At 56.7% G+C, this 15,139-nt stretch overlaps 1 protein-coding gene across 1 annotated transcript in view; it reads right to left on the bottom strand.

Annotated features, from left to right (window-relative positions):
* Window positions 1-14,704, bottom strand: part of LOC147736806 (uncharacterized) — a 47,745-nt gene extending 33,041 nt beyond the window's left edge. The window contains exon 1 of the mRNA XM_086953481.1: window positions 14,644-14,704. The gene's annotated coding sequence lies outside the window, so the exon portion shown is untranslated. The remainder of the gene's footprint in view (window positions 1-14,643) is intronic.
* Between the last annotated feature and the right edge of the window lie 435 nt (window positions 14,705-15,139).

Below are 15,139 nucleotides of genomic sequence, written 5' to 3'. Positions count from 1 at the left end.
TCCTCTCTACCCCCTGGACTCACCTCCTCTCTACACACCTGGACTCACCTCCTCTCTACATCCCTAGACTCACCTCCCCCCTCCCCCCTGGACTCACCCACTCCCCCCTGGACTCACCTCCCCTCTACACCACTGGACTCACCTCCCCTCTTCACTCCTGGACTCACCTCCCCTCTTCACCCCTGAACTCACCTCCCCTCCCCCCCTGGACTCACCTCCCCTCCACACCCCTGGACTCACCTCCTCTCTACACCCCTGGACTCACCTCCTCTCTACACCCCTGGACTCACCTCCTCTCTACACCCATGGACTCACCTCCTCTCTACACCCCTGGACTCACCTCCTCTCTACACCCCTGGACTCACCTCCTCTCTACACCCCTGGACTCACCTTCCATCTACACCCCTGGACTCACCTCCTCTTTACACCCCTGGACTCACCTCCTCACTACACCCCTGGACTCACCTCCTCACTACACCCCTGGACTCACCTCCTCTCTACACCCCTGGACTCACCTCCCCTCTCCCCCTGGACTCACCTCCCCTCTACACCCCTGGACTCACCTCCCCTCTACACCCCTGGACTCACCTCTCCTCTACACCCCTGGACTCACCTCCCCTCTACACCCCTGGACTCACCTCCTCTCTACACCCCTGGACTCACCTCCCCCCTGGACTGACTTCCCCCCTACACCCCTGGACTCACCTCCCCCCTACACCCCTGGACTCACGTCCCCTCTATAGTTAAACATGCATGTACATTTTTTAAGTGGTGGATTTGTTAGTCAGTTATTTGGATTCGGAAGGATAGTAGAAGGATAGAGGAGGAAAAAAGGTTTGTGTTTAGATAGCGCTTGTTACTCCCAATGGGGTGTTGAAGCGCACTACTCCGGAAGCCCATAAAGGACTAGTGGTGAATTAATATGGTGAAATGTGAAAGTAATCTGAGTGGTGGATATTAGTCAGTTATTTGGAGTGGGAAGAAAGGTTTGCATTCATATAGCACTTGTTACCCCTGATGGGGTTAACGCATTGAGCCAGAACCATAACTGAACTTTTAACTGGGTCCCTGGGGACTCACAGTGATACTAGACAAGGTGTGTCTTGGCTGTACAACACTTCACAATTCACGCGAGTGTGGGTGTGATCTTGGGTCCTCCGCCAATGATTAGCATTGTGCTGCTCTGATGTCAGCAAGCTCATTTGTCACCGGACTGTCTGGCCACTGTGATAGGCGCTCGCCACGTCCTCATCGTGGTCGGCGCACGCCCAAGCCACAAAAAACACACACGCTTAATAGCAGCCCAAAAATTTGCCCCTCAGCCAGGCATGGGTTTTTCCCTCCCAATTGGTAAAAATGTCACCCAATATGGCAACACTATCTGTAACTCTTGAACAGATTCACTTCCGGGTGACCGGAGGCAGCTCCGCACGGAGGATGTTTAAAGCCTCTTTGTTTTCTGAAAGTAAAATTACACCGACACATTCCTTCTTCCGGGTCAATTGTGGCAGAGTCAGCACCAGCAGCGGAAGCCGGAGGGAGCATTCGTCTCAGGACAACATTACCCCGCCCCCTCCCTCTCACAATGTCTGCTTCCGGGTCCGAGGTGGCAGAGTCTCCTCTATTGCCGGATCCTGCTGAGCTCCTCAGGCCTGCAGGTAGAACAGTGTCCGGGTCAGCGGGGGTAGAGTCATCACCAGCAGTGGAGCCCAGCCTCGCCCGCTCTCTTCCTGTGAGCCCTGGCTGCAGGCACCCTCACTTTCAGCCGAGGTAAGTGAGCCTCTCACAAACATCTGCAACCTAAGGAGTGTGAATGTAGCCTGACCTCACACCATCATCAGGAGGTGCAGGGGGAAGGTGTACTGACCTCACACCATCATCAGGGGATGCAGGTGTACTGAACTCGCACCATCATCAGGGGGTGCAGGTGTACTGACCTCACACCATCATCAGGGGGTGCAGGTGTACTGACCTCACACCATCATCAGGGTGTGCAGGGGGCAGGTTTACTGAACTTGCAGAACATAAAGGCAAAACTGCACATGCAAAGCTCTTTAAATAGGCAAATAATAAAAATAGTTTTAAGATGTATCCCTGCACTCTTCTCTGTTTCCACACAGGATTGCATGCTTCCTGTGCAGGAACATACCTGGTTATGGGACTCTGCATGAGACAAGGAGGCCAGTAGCCCCCGTCCTCCCTTGTTCGTCGCCTTTCCAGGCTGAGGAACTGGAAATAGCGCTATTCATGGGAGGAATTACTGGCCGGAATCACACTTAATAGTCAGATGCAAGTGATGTGGTGTTCATTGAGAATAGCAGACATGCGCAGTCCAGAGAGGGAACTGTGTTTCCAGTTGCACAGTTACATTGAGTAAGATGCAGTCATCTCCAATTCCTGATAGAAAAATCCTAGTCTGAATTCAGCCTCAACAGTAGGGCCGACCAGGGATGTTGTTGCCACTGCAGGGTTCTCCAGGAGTGCACACCACCTCATGGTAGACAGATACACAAAGTGATTGGTTATGTGTCACTTGTGAGTTCACCCTCCCAACCTCTAGCTCAGTCAGTCAATAAGCTTTATTCGGTTGAAACAAAGCAACCATAAAAGCACAGTACAAAATTTAAAATACATTCATTACAATACATAATAAAAAGGGAAATACTGTATCAAAGAATAATAAAGTTAATACACCAAAAGGAAGAAAAATAAATAAAAACCTCATTCGTTATAAAAAAGATGCAACCCTCAATGTCTCTTGGTGAAAACAATCTATTCATAGAGGCTTTTCCACACTTAATACTGTCTCCTCCGCAGTTCTACTAGTGTAGACAATAAATTCATGGGTGTTACAAATGGGCTTCAGAATGTACGGGAGTCCAAAGTTCGTAAAAACGTATTCAAGTAAAGACCAATCCCAGGCTTCAAGTCATTATTAACAGGCCATTCAGAAAAAAATGATTACTGATGGGTATGTTAAAGTTGGTGGGTATATGGCCTCTATTGCCTCTACAGTGGTTCTTTTCTACAGTAAAACTTACAGGGGGCAAGTATACGGTTATAGGATAGAAGTCTCTCAGTTCCCTAGTAACTATAGGGCCGTCTCCTATTTGTGGCTGCCAGCCTTGCAGATATGGGACAACGCGGGGATCCCTAAAGTTTACAATGATCAGGTCACCCACTATATCTTTAGGTAGAGGTCCCAACCACTTCACCCTTCTAACGTTTAAAATTTTGCCTTCAATGTTTGGTGGAAGGGGCCTGTTCTTGGTTAGCCAGAAAGATACCTTATTTACCAATTCCGCTTGTCGTTCAATCTTACCAATAGTTAGTTCGGGCACGCCTGAGAGAATGCACACAAATGGAGCGGCCTCCGGCGGTAGGTCAATATAGGTAAACTTTCTTTGCATATAGCCATGGTTGGGAAAAGTTCCCACTAAGGGCGTGGGAGCATTTATCGGCCCTACACTATTGACTGTGCTCTGCGGTACTACCAAATTTGGTGTTGTGAACCGAGTATTTAATATTATTGGCGTTTTTGGGGCAACTAACTGGGGCAACTAACTGGGATGGGGCAGTAGTGCTTTGTGCCAAAATTTTGGGAACATCAGTAGTGACTAGAGGTTCTACCTGCTTCGATCTACCAATCTTTTTAAGAGTTTCGTGTTCTCCTTCATTGTCTCTTCTATACTAGTGACCTTATCCCCTATTACCATGATTCTCTTTACCAGTGGGGATATTAAGGATTTGACAAGAAGTTCGATCTGGGCCAGTAGAACAGATGATATGGTAGATAAGGGGGAATTTGGAATTGAACATGCCCTGGATGGTTTCGGGGTGTTGCTAATGACTGGGGGGGGGGGAACTAGAGTACAATTTTAGTTTTTTTGTTAGTTGTTAGACGGGGACCCGGAGGGTCGGCCGAGCAAGGGGGAGAGGCCTCCTGGCGAGGGCCCTCTCCGGTAATCGTACGGACGAGTAACTTCCCCCCCACAGATGGACACCACACCAAGATAGGTTACGTATACTTTTATAGATATTCTTAAGCAGGTTAACTTGACTATACAGTGGGGACCAGGATTCGAGGATCCCGTCAATTCTAGTCTCTTTGGGGAAAGGGGTAGTGGGACAGTCTGAGTACCGATCCGGTACGAGGGCAGCAGAGGTGGAGCTCACAATCCTCGAGCTGGAGGGTTCGCAAGGAGGGGCTGCGGCAGCGCCAGCAGGCCTTCAAGATGGCTCACGACGAGGATGGGCCGCGGCAGCGCCAGCAGGCCTTCACGATGGTTCACGAAGAGGATAAGCCGCGGCAGTGCCAGCAGGCCTTCACGATAGTTCACGAAGAGGATGAGCCGCGGCAGCGCCAGCAGGCCTTCACGATGGTTTACGACGAGGATGAGCCGCGGCAGCGCCAGCAGGCCTTCAAGATGGTTTATGGCGAGGATGAGCCGCGGCAGCGCCAGCAGGCCTTCAAAGGTGGTTCACGAAGAGGAGCCGCGGCAGCGCCAGCAGGCCTCCAAGGATGAGTTCGTCTCGGTGTCTCTCGACTCCAGGATACAACTGCCTTCCTGCTCTGGGAGCTGCCCCAGTTATAGGCCTGGCGCCCTTTGATGTCCGGACCCTCGCACTTGGAGGTCGGGAGGTCCGGGATGAGGGAGTCCAGACACCCAGCAGGGGGGTGGAGCCAGCGCCCAGGGAGGCCGAGGGTGATCGAAACCGGGCGGAGGGGAGCCATCGACACTCCTTCGCCCATTGACTTGCCAAGTGGTCTCTCTACCCCCTGGGTGGATGGTGGTGCCTCGATGTCGGGGCCTGGCTGGGCCCGAGGCCGAGGTCGACCCGAGGCCATGAGGCCTGGTCGTGGAATGTCCAGAATGGCGGCTGGGCTGGAGACAGTGGTTCGGGAAGGGACCCGGGCCAGCCGAGACTGTTGTGTTCATGAGCCAAGGTTCCGTCGGGAAAGGGTCGTGGGTTGACCCGACGGGTTGCAGGAGTTGTTCTTGTCCGGGAAACAGGGGTCCGTGACCCGCCATGCGGGGAGGGGTCGTGCATGCCACGAGGCCTGTCCAACATGCATCCCCCCCAGCTGAAGGCAGGGAGAGTCCCCCATCCTCTTGGGTAATCTCCTTTCCGAGGCGGAAGAAGTGGGACAGGCCGTCTGCATTGGTGTGGTCTTGGCCTGGGCGATGCTCCACAGTGAAGTCCATCCCTTGCAGGGAGATGGACCAACGTAACAGCTTCGGATTCTCTCCCCGCATCTGCATCAGCCATTGCAGGGGTCGGTGGTCTGTTTGTACCCGGAAGTGGGTACCGAAGAGGTAGGGCCGGAGCTTCTTGAGGGCCCACACCACGGCGAAGGCCTCTCGCTCTATGGTGCTCCAGCGCTGTTCTCGGGCCAGCAGGCGTCGGCTGATGAAGGCCAATGGCTGATCAACTCCCTCGGTGTTGAGTTGGGAGAGGACGGCCCCAACGCCATGATCGGAGGCATCCGTCTGTACTATGAATTCCCGGCTGTAGTCGGGGGCTTGGAGCACGGGGGCGGTGCACATGGCGGACTTGAGTTTCTCAAAGGCCGCCTGACATTCGGGAGTCCAGTGGACTTTCTGGGGGTTCTTTTTGGATGTGAGTTCTGTGAGGGGCCCCACAAGGCTGCCATAGTCTTTTACGAAGCGCCGGTAGTACCCGGTGAGCCCCAGGAAGGCTCGGACCTCTGTTCGGGTGACCGGGGGCTCCCAAGCTAGAATGGCGGCGATCTTGAGTTGGAGAGGGGCCACCAGGCCACTTCCCACCTGGTGCCCCAGGTAGGTCACAGACCCTTGGCCGATCTGGCATTTGCTTGCCTTGATGGTTAGCCCGGCCTGCCGGAGGGCGTTCAGGACCTCCCGGAGGTGGTGGAGGTGTTCTGCCCAGTGACGGCTGTACACGGCAATATTGTCCAGATAGGCGGCGCTGAATTCCTCCAGACCCGCCAAGACTTTGTTCACGAGTCTCTGGAAGGTGGTGGGTGCGTTTTTCATTCCGAAGGGCATCACCTTGAAGTGGTAGTGGCCATCCGGGGTGGAGAAGGCGGATCGCTCCTGGGCACCGGGAGTGAGGCCGATCTGCCAATAGCCTGCTGTCAAATCAAAGATGCTCAGGTAGCGGGCGGCCCCCATACGGTCGATTAGCTCATCTGCCCGGGGAATGGGGTGACCCCGATAGTCTACACAAAACCTGAGCTCGGGGGCGACGCCCGGGGCGGCGGCCTTGGGGACCAGTACAACCGGGCTGGCCCAGGGGCTGTCAGAAGGCTCGATCACTCCTAGAGCCAGCATCTTGGAGACTTCCGACTGGATGCAGGCGCGTACTCGATCAGGTACCCTGTACGCCCTGTGTCGGATGGGGGGGGCTATCCCCGGTGTCAACATCGTGGAGGCACCAGGGGGTGACCCCCGGGATGAGGGAGAATAGGTCGGCAAATTGTAGTAGCAGGTCTTGGCAGTCTTTGCGTTGCGCTGGGGACAGGGCATCGGAGAGGTGGACTCCTTCCACGGAGCCGTCTTTCTCGAGTGTCTTCAGGAGATCGGGGAGGGGCTCGGAGTCCTCTTCAGCCCCACTGTCGGTAGCTATCAGGAGGCTGAGTTCAGAGCGTACAAAGTGGGGCTTAAGTCTGTTGGCGTGGAGGACACGTAGAGGGTTCCGGGGTGACTCCAGGTCTACCAGGTAGGTGACGGGGCCCTTGCGCTCTACCACTTTGAAGGGTCCCGTCCATTTGTCCTGGAGGGCGCAAGGTTCAACCGGGGACATCACCCAGACCTGTTGTCCCGGCTCGAACTCGATGGACGAGGCATTCTGATCATACCAGCGCTTCATGTCCTCTTGGCTGGCTTCGAGGTTGGCCTTGGCAAGTTCCCTGAACCGCCGGGTCTGGTTCCGGAGGGCCAAGAGGTACTTGTACACATCAGGGGGAGTCTTCTGAGGAGCTACCTCCCACCCTTCTTTGATCAGGCTGAGGGGGCCCCGGACGGGGTGCCCATACAAGAGTTCGAACCGACTGAACCCCAGGGATTTCTGGGGGACCTCCCTGTAAGCGAACAGGAGGCACGGGAGCAGCACGTCCCATTGGCGACGTAGGGGCTCTTCCAGGCCCATGATCATCCCCTTGAGGGTGCGGTTGAATCGTTCTACTAGTCTGTTCCCTTGCGGGTGATAAGGGGTCGTGAATTTGTAGGTGACCCCGCACTGTTGCCACAGGGACTTCATGTACTTGGAGATGAAGTTCGTGCCCCTGTCACTGACGACTTCTCGGGGGAAGCCCACCCGCGAGAAGATCCCCATCAAGGCTCGGCCCACCACAGGCGCCGTCACGGTCCGGAGCGGTATGGCTTCGGGGTAGCGGGTGGCATGGTCCACCAGGACAAGTATGAACCGGTGACCCTGCGCTGTTTGGGGCTCCAGGGGCCCCACAATGTCTATTCCCACCCGCTCAAAGGGAGTGGTGACGATGGGAAAGGGTTGCAGGGGGACTTTAAGTTTTCGGCCGCTCTTCCCGCTGGCCTGGCAGGTGGGGCAGGCCCGGCAGTGGTTCGTTACATCGTTCCGCATCTTCGGCCAGTAGAAGTGGGTCACCAGGCGGCTTTGGTCCGGGGGTCTGACGGCCCCGGTTTCTGCCCAAGACTCAAGGGCGTGCTTGAAATCGTCTTTAGTACTTAGACCGGTGGTAGCGATACCTAGTTCAATGCAGAATTGTTTCAACTCACGATGGCTGTATTCTTCCAATTTCTCCATCTGGAATTTCTCGGTGGATCCGCTTTCTTTGGTTGTCATTGTGATTTCGTCGTGGGGTGAGCTACTCTCTGTACGATTATGCGGTGATTCGGATCGCGCCGCTGGCCACCAATGTTAGACGGACCGGGAGGGTCGGCCGAGGATAGGGGGAGAGGTCTCCGGGGAGAGCCGTCTCCAGCGATCGTACAGACAAGTAACTTCCCCCCCACAGACGTACACCACACAAGGATAAGGTTCAACGATACTTTATAAGCAATTCTTTAAGTACGGTAAAATGGTACAAGGAGGTCTGGACTCAGGGGTCCCCTCGGTTCTGGTCTCTGGATTGGGAAAAGGGTAGCGGGACAGTCTTGTTACCAATCTGATGGATGAAATAGCTCTCAATCCTCGAGCTCGGCGTTCTAGATGATCGGGCCGCGGCGGAGCCAGCAGGTCCCGAGATGGTTGAAGGTAGCGACGGTCCGCGGCGGAGCCAGCAGGTCCCGATGAAGGTGGTGATTACAAACGGTCCGCGGCCACGCCAGCAGGTCCCGACGACGATGAAGGTTTCAGAAGGTTGCGGCAGCGCCAGCAGGCAGGACGATAGTTCGCAAGGCAGGGCTACGGCAGCGCCAGTAGTCCGTCAAGGATGAGTTCTTCACTGCGTCTCTCGACTCCAGGATACAACTGCCTTCCTGCTCTGGAGCTGCCCCAGTTATAGGTCTGGCGCCCTTTGATGTCCGGACCCTTGCACTTGGAGGTCGGGAGGTCCGGGATGAGGGAGTCCAGACACCCAGCAGGGGGGTGGAGCCAGCGCCTGGGGGAGCTGGGGGTGATCGGCACTTGGCGGGGGAGAGCCATCGACACCTCTTTCTCCCATTGACCTGCCAAGTAGTCCGCTCACCTCCTGGGTGGATGGTGGTGCCGGGATGTCGGGGCCTGGCCAGGCCCAGGGTTAGGGTCAAACGGAGGCCACGCAGCCTCGTGGTGCTGTGTCCAAGATGGCGCCCAGGTCGGGCGAGAGGGCCGGTCGGGGATCGGGCCCATGAGGTCGAGATGTTCAGAGGCAGGGGTCCCAGAGGGGACGGAAAACGGGTAGTGGTGGCGTGTAACACTTGAGGAGCCGGGCTCGGGCCTGGTCGTGCGGGGAGGGAGCGAGCCCTTCATGTGGCCTGTCCAACAGGCACATTGTGTGCCAGGTTCAAGAGGAAGTCTCTGAATCGGAGGGGGACCACCAGCACCCGGCTGGCTCCAAGCTCGGCGATCTTTTGCTCACTGTAGAGCAGCCCGTTGTCCCAGTAAATCCAGTGGACCCCTGAGGCATCCCCTGCGCTCTGGGCTATGGCTTGTTGTCGGAGGCCCTCGAGGGAGGGACACGCTCTTTGTTCCTGGCGGAACTGCTCCTGAGTGGGGCCACCCTCTTGGCGCCAATTGGCCAGCTCCGGGATGTCTTGGAGCTGGTCCTGTTCTTCGTTGCTGAGCCCCGGAGGACCAGGCTCAGGGGTGGTTTCTTCAGCGACGATCGGTGGAGGAGGTTCGGGCCACTCCTGTTCCTCTGGGCTGGAGATGGCGCGGGTGGCCATGGATCGGGTTGTTACACAGACCCCTTCCGGGAGTCCAAGCATCCCCAGGTGCTCTCTTCGCTCAACTGCTGACCAGGGCGAGCTCTCGAGGTCGTTCCCCAGAAGGCAGTCCACCAGGGCATCGTCGCGGACAGTCACTTTTAGCATGCCGGACACCCCCCCCACTCGAAGGGGACGCTGGCCATCTGGCACAGGCTTTCGGAGTTGTCTGCCGACCGTACTGGACAAAGTACATTGGGTAGGATTTGGTCGGGGGTCACCAGATGGCAGCGGACTGCGGTCACACTGGCCCCTGTGTCACGGAGGGCTTCAGCCTGGCGTCCATTGATGGTGACCCACTGGCTGTACTTCTGCGTGTTAGCGGGAATGGGCGCCCGCGGGACCATGTCCCTCTCCCCTAGACAGACCAGGGACATGGCGGCTGGCTCCCACTCGGGCTGGTATTGCTCGCACTCTTCGGCTTCTTCGTGGCCTGGCTCTTCTCCCAGGGCGACGGCGGTGATCCGGCGGTTCATGGGGCTCTGATTTTTCGGGCAGTTGGGATCATTGGCTTAGTGGCCGGGTCGCTGGCATTTGTGGCAGGTGACGTTGGAGCGGAACCCGGGCCGCGTTGGAGGTCTTCCTCTTGGGGGTGGGGGATTGCTAGTGGGGGGCACCGTGACGGTGTCCCGGCCCCGACCCTGGCCTCCTCCTCCTCCCCGGGGGCGGTGGGGCCCCTGGGAGGCTCTGTTCTGTTCGTTGGACCAGCTCCGAGGGACCCGTGTGCTCTCCCATCGGTCTGCTTCGATGGCGAGTTTCCGAGGTTCGTCAGCTTACTATCGAGGAGGTGCTGCCTCAGTTCTACGAAACAATTATTGGAGAGGTGCTCCCACACAATAAGGTTGAATAATTGCTCGTAAGTGGTGAACTGGCTGCCCTTGATCCATCCTTCGAAGGCTCTGCTAAAAAAGTTTACGTACTCCACCCAGGTGGTACCGGGGATTCTCTTACAGTCTTGAAATCGCTGCCGGTACATCTCGGGCGTGAGCCCATAGCGAGTGAGGAGGGCGGCCTTCATGTGGTCGTAGGATGTCATCTCGTGGTCGGAGAGTTGCAGCAGGGCATCTCTTCCTTCGTTGACGAATTTTCCCCATAACCCGGCTCCCCAGTCGCTCTGCGGAATTTCGGTGGGAGGTCATGGCCACCTCGTAGGCCTTAAACCATTGCTGGATATCATCATTCCGGTAGTATTCCCGGACGACGTCCTTGGGGATGTGGACCTTGGGGTCCGCAGGTGAAGCGGGACTCTGGTTCCCGGGGACGCCGAGGTCTTTGTTTTGCCGTCAAATTTCGAGTTCTTTTAAATTCCGCTCATGCTTGTATGCTAGTCTCTTTTCTTCCAGCTCCCTCTGGCTCTTTTTCTCTTCTCGTTCTTCCCTGAGCCGTAAGTGTTCGAGGGTTATCTTCTGTTCTGCCAGCTTGAGTTCTCCGTCGAAGCGGAGTCGAGCCAGCTCCAACTCGTGGAGCCGGCTTTTCTCCCGTTCTTGGGCCTCTTCGGACGAGAGGCCCGCTCTTCTTCCTTCCACGGGGGTGGTACTTGTTTCTGCGGTCTCGAGGCTTTGATTTTGGGGTGGGGACGTTTCTGTCTCCACCCAAGATTCCAAGGCGTGCTTGAGGTCGTCTTTTGTGCTCAGTCCCGTGGTAGCAATGCCCAAATCTATGCAGAATTGCTTTAGTTCTTTGTGGCTGTATTCTTCCAGCCGTTCCATCTGAAATTTTTCGGTTGTTCCACTCTCTTTTGTCGTCATGGCTGCTGTGTGTCGTGGGGTGAGTTACTCTCTGTAAGATTATGCGTCGGCTCGGATCGCGCCGCTGGCCACCAATGTTAGACGGGGACCCGGAGGGTCGGCCGAGCAAGGGGGAGAGGCCTCCTGGCGAGGGCCCTCTCTGGTAATCGTACGGACGAGTAACTTCCCCCCCACAGATGGACACCACACCAAGATAGGTTACGTATACTTTTATAGGTATTCTTAAGCAGGTTAACTTGACGATACAGTGGGGACCAGGATTCGAGGATCCCGTCAATTCTAGTCTCTTTGGGGAAAGGGGTAGCGGGACAGTCTGAGTACCGATCCGGTACGAGGGCAGCAGAGGTGGAGCTCACAATCCTCGAGCTGGAGGGTTTGCAAGGAGGGGCTGCGGCAGTGCCAGCAGGCCTTCGAGATGGTTCACGACGAGGATGGGCCGCGGCAGCGCCAGCAGGCCTTCACGATGGTTCACGAAGAGGATGAGCCGCGGCAGCGCCAGCAGGCCTTCACGATAGTTCACGAAGAGGATGAGCCGCGGCAGCGCCAGCGCCAGCAGGCCTTCAAGATGGTTTATGGTGAGGATGAGCCGCGGCAGCGCCAGCAGGCCTTCAAAGGTGGTTCACGAAGAGGAGCCGCGGCAGCGCCAGCAAGCCTCCAAGGATGAGTTCGTCTCGGTGTCTCTCGACTCCAGGATACAACTGCCTTCCTGCTCTGGAGCTGCCCCAGTTATAGGCCTGGCGCCCTTTGATGTCCGGACCCTCGCACTTGGAGGTCGGGAGGTCCGGGATGAGGGAGTCCAGACACCCAGCAGGGGGGTGGAGCCAACGCCCAGGGAGGCCGAGGGTGATCGAAACCGGGCGGAGGGGAGCCATCGACACTCCTTCGCCCATTGACTTGCCAAGTGGTCTCTCTACCCCCTGGGTGGATGGTGGTGCCTCGATGTCGGGGCCTGGCTAGGCCCGAGGCCGAGGTCGACCCGAGGCCACGAGGACTGGTCGTGGTGTGTCCAAAATGGCGGCTGGGCTGGAGACAGTGGTTCGGGAAGGGACCCGGGCCAGCCGAGACTGTTGTGTTCATGAGTCAAGGTTCCGTCGGGAAAGGGTCGTGGGTTGACCCGACGGGTTGCAGGAGTTGTTCTTGTCCGGGAAACAGGGGTCCGCGACCCGCCATGCGGGGAGGGGTCGGGCATGCCACGAGGCCTGTCCAACATTAGTCTACTCCTTTGTTTGGCACCTCTGCGCTTTCTTTTGACAGAGGGAGTCTGAGGGTTCGTTATCGAATGAGTATTGACTTTTGCTGGAGAAAAAAGAGGGGTTCCCGGATGACTTGCTTTAGGTACGGATGGGGCACCTGATTGTTTGTTTCCCTCATCAACATTGGCATATACAGTTTGGCATAGCAGATTAAGTTCATCCAGTAGGGTCTGCTACCATCATAGGGGATTGGCAACTATGTGTGGCTTCTATTAAAGGACTTTGTTCAACTCTCTCTAATTCACAATCAATGTCCGATGTTACCCTAGTTAGGTAGTTGTCCAGAGTCCCCTTCCGAGGCCCCCCCTGGGAGAAAACATTTTTTAAAACTTCTTTACCAGTCATAATGTGGATTGTTTAAGTGGTAAGAACAAACTCCTGCGCTAGACCAACGTGTTACGTGGTAACCGCGGTAGTCGTTGAGCGTTAGCCAAAGTGTTCGAGGCAGTAACTGTTCGGGGTCTAAAAGGTCTGAAAGGTGTACCTCTTTTTTCCAGCGGTAAGCAGGCAAGGAACAAGTGAGGTGGCCCTGCCCTGCCTCTTCCGGCCTCTTCCGGCCACAGATGGCCCGCACATTGCGCGTGTCCGCGACGCGGAGGGAGCTTCCTCAATTTAAGCGCCTCCGGGCGCGCTAGTCCTCGGGATGCGTGGGCGGTGCAGGATGTTGTCCCAGGGCTTGCTGGGAGCTGTAGTTCCCCCCAACTGCGGCCGTGAAGCTGGAAACAACGGCGGCAGGGGGAACGAGCAGCGTCAGAGCCCCAGCAACAGGTGAGGGAAGGTGTGTCCGCCTGCTCCCCTCCTTAGCCCGGTACGATTTGAAAACAGATCCCCTTGGTTGTCAAGATATACAACAATGTCCTGTAACATGTTTCTGAGCACCCAAATGTTTCACAAGCTCCTCCAAATGGAACGGAAAGGAAATAGTTATAGAGCCGCAGAAAAATCAGAGAGCTCTTAAGTACCAAGGAAAAGAACCAAAAGAAACAAGTCAAAGAAACTCAGTTAATCCACTGAGCTTACCGGACCTCAGAGGAAAGAGTTACTGAGAAGGGGCGTAAAAACTCAGTGTCCTGCAAGCCTGCGGGAAGAACTGCCTTTGCCCTCTACTGCCGGTAAAGAATGTCTTGAAACACATGCGTTCACGCTCAGCCGAGCGAACGCTTCCAATCCAGGGGGGGGGGGGGGTCGAGTGGGCGGGGGGGGGGGGGGGGGGGGGGGGGGGGGGGGGGGGGGGGGGGGGCGGGGGGTGGTGAGAGAGCCCGAATCCAACAGCAGGAAAAAACGTAACTTTCGCGTCTCAGCCGAGAGCGCGGTGAATCCAGCACCAAATATTGCAAGTCAACAAGTGTGTTCCATAACCATAAAGAGGAACGAGGAAGGCAGAGTTCCTTTATAAGGTTAGGGAACACTGAGGTGACTTGCAATAATCTTATGATATGCACCAGGTGGTACTTTATCCCGTATAATACATGGTCACACCATCACCTTTCCCACAAACCTTGGTGCGTAGCTTCTACATATGCAACAGCTAACATGTTTGTAAACATGAAGAATGAACATAAAAGTTCCTCTCCCCCTCGCTGCCCCTCTACCCCTCTCTGCCCCTCGCCCCTCTCACCCCTCGCCCCCGTCTTTGCCCTTGCACCCCCTCTCTGCCCCTCGCCCCCCTCTCTGCCCCTCGCCCCCTCTTACCCCCCTCTCTGCGCCTCTCCCCCTCACCCCCCCTCTCTGCCCCATGTGCCCCCTCTCTGTTCCTCACCCCCTCTCTGCCCCTGCCCCCCTCTCACCCCTCTCTGCCCCTCGCCCCCCTCCTCGCCCCCTCTGCCCCCTCTCAGTCTCACACTCTCTCTTCACCCCTCGTCCCCTCTCTGCCCTCCTTCTCCCGCCCCTCCCCCTCCTCTCCTTCTCCCCCTCTTCCTCCTCCTCTCTTCACCTCACCCCCCCTCCTCCCCCTCCTCTCAGTCTCACCCTCTCTCTCCGTTCCCTCTCGCCCCTCCCCCATCTCAGTCTTCCCCCCTCCTCTCTCCCTTGCTCCCCTTCTCCCCCTGCCCCCCCCTCCTCTCTCCCCCTCACCCCTTCCTCTCCCCCCTCCTCCTCCCTCCTCTCCCCGCCTCCTCCTCCCTCCCCTCACCCCTTCCTCTCCCCCCTCCTCCTCCCTCCTCTCCCCCCTCCTCCTCCCTCCTCTCCCCCCTCCTCCTCCCTCCTCTCTTCCTCTCCCTCCTCCTCCTCCTCCTCTCCCCCCTCGCCCCCCCTCTGCCCTCCTCTAAGTCTCACCCTCTCTTCTCTCTCAGGAGCCTCTTCTCTTCTCCTTTGCTGTTGGAAACTAAAGAACAGTTTCACTTCCGGGTCACCCGGGGCAGAGTCGGCAGAAGAAACGGAGCCGGTGACTATCAATAGACCCCACCCCATCTGTCTTTACACCCCCACGTTTCCACGCATGCGCATCATTATGCGCATGCGTGGAAACCCCATGTCTTGGCTGCATGTATTTTTAAGCTCCCCACTCTCCTGGCCGTTTAGTGCGCATGCGTGTGATTACACGCATGCGCTTTCAAGATCCAGCGGCGAACACTACTCCTGCTTGAGCAGCATTAACCACATAACTGCCAGCCAAGGCAGGCAACTGAAAACGGAGCAGAAGGGAGCCAGGCAGCGGCTGCACAGCTCTCATAGTAGCCACAGCAAGTCAGCTGCACTGCTATATACCGGCGCCGCGGGTTCAGGGAGGTACAGTGACTGCTAGGAGCCAGTGAGCTAACAGAGAGCCCCC

Source organism: Lissotriton vulgaris, chromosome 1_2, assembly GCF_964263255.1.
Source record: "Lissotriton vulgaris chromosome 1_2, aLisVul1.2, whole genome shotgun sequence".
NCBI classification, from domain to species: Eukaryota; Metazoa; Chordata; class Amphibia; order Caudata; family Salamandridae; genus Lissotriton; species Lissotriton vulgaris.
This window is presented reverse-complemented; position numbering and strand designations above follow the sequence as displayed.